The sequence below is a fragment of the Pinus tabuliformis genome, chromosome X (genome assembly GCF_031772625.1).
Source record: "Pinus tabuliformis cultivar Carrire ecotype Pingquan chromosome X, CPIR1, whole genome shotgun sequence".
Classification (NCBI taxonomy): Eukaryota; Viridiplantae; Streptophyta; class Pinopsida; order Pinales; family Pinaceae; genus Pinus; species Pinus tabuliformis.
Genome location: NC_142308.1, coordinates 680,277,953 through 680,279,745, shown reverse-complemented (window position 1 = coordinate 680,279,745; position 1,793 = coordinate 680,277,953).

Sequence of the window (1,793 nt, the reverse complement as noted above, 5' to 3'; positions counted from 1 at the left end):
GTCGCATCCACTAGAGGGGAGTCATCATCTTTGCTCAATTTGTAGTTTGTGGTCATAGGTGTGCTCACGGGTGCACAATCCTCCATTCCATATTTTTTGAGAATGTCTTTTAGATATTTGGCTTGAGATATACACAATCCTGCTTTGGTTTGAGATACTTGAAGTCCAAGGAAGTGGGACAACTCTCCTATCATTGACATCTCAAACTCTTTTTCCATGCTTTGAGAAAATTCATGAATCATTTCATCATTATTACTAGCAAAAATCAGATCATCGACATAAACAAGAGCAACTAGTAACTTACCTTGATCTGTCTTTATGTATAGATTGCTTCCAGCCACTCCCTTTTTGAAGCCTTGTTGTTGTAGATAGTTATCCAGTCTTGCATACCAAGCTCTAGGAGCTTGTTTCAACCCATACAAAGCCTTTTTTAATTTACAGACTGTCCTTTCCTTCTGTTAGATCAAAACCTTCTGGCTGCTCCATGTAGACTTCCTCCTTGAGTTCCCCATTTAGAAATGTTGATTTCACGTCCATTTGATAGATTTTGAATCCTTTTGAGCAAGAAAATGCCAAGAACATCCTGATAGCTTCCATACGGGCCACTGGTGCAAATGTCTCTTCAAAGTCAACTCCTTGAATTTGTGAATAGCCTTTGCAGACAAGTCTTGCCTTGTTTCTGAAAACCTGTTCTTCCTCATTCATTTTATTTTTGAACACCCATTTGGTTCCTATTATGTTTTTGTCCTTTGGACGAGGTACCCGTTCCCAAGTCTTGTTCTTCTCAATTTGGGACATTTCTTTTTCCATGGCTTTTACTCAATGAGGATCCTTACTTGCTTCTGCAAATGTTTCCGTTCTGTCATAGATAGGAGGGTAATGACTTTTCTCTTGGGTGTGATTGATATCCTTCTTCGGGTCTGCACACCTTCATCTTTATCTCCAATGATCTGCTCTTCTGGATGATGTCTTTGGACATACTTCATCTTTCAAGGGGTATTAGGTGGTTCTCTTTCCTCTTCTTCTTCTTCTTCCTCATTTCTTCTTCTTTAGGTTCTTCTTCTTTAATGAGAGAGTCATCTTCATGTTCTTCAATTTCCCTTCCTGGAAGATCTTCATCAACCTTTACATCAATGCTTTCCACTATTTTCTTCAGTCGACAATTGTAGCACTTGTAAGCCTTGCTCCGTGTAGAGTATCCAAGAAATATCCCTTCATCAACACGAGAATCAAACTTTTCGGGTGAGCCATCATTTATTTTTATGAAGCACTTGCTTCCAAAGATCTTGAAGTACTTCACCGAAGCAGGTTTTCCTTTCCATAGCTCATAAGGGGTTTTTTCACAATTTGGTCTTAATTGAGTTCGATTCAGTGTATAGACAGTTGTCCCTACTGCTTCTCTCCAGAATTTAGGTTGTAAGTCCACTGCTAATAACATTGTTCTTGCTATTTCTTGGACTGTTCAATTTCTTCTTTCAACTACCCCATTTTTCTGAGGTGTTCTAGCAACCGAGAATTCCCTTTTAATTCCATGAATATTACAGAACTCACTAAACTCGTTTGATGTGAATTCTCCTCCTCTGTCTGTTCTGAGGCACTTAATTTTTGAATCTTTTTCATTTTCTGCAAGGGATTTTAGATTCTTAAAACACTCAAAAGTTTCAGATTTATACTTTATGAAATATATCCACATCATTCTAGTATAATCATCAACAAATAACACAAAGTACCTTTCTCCTTGGAGTGCTTGATTTCTAGTTGGCCCACACACATTAGCATGGATGATCTCCAAG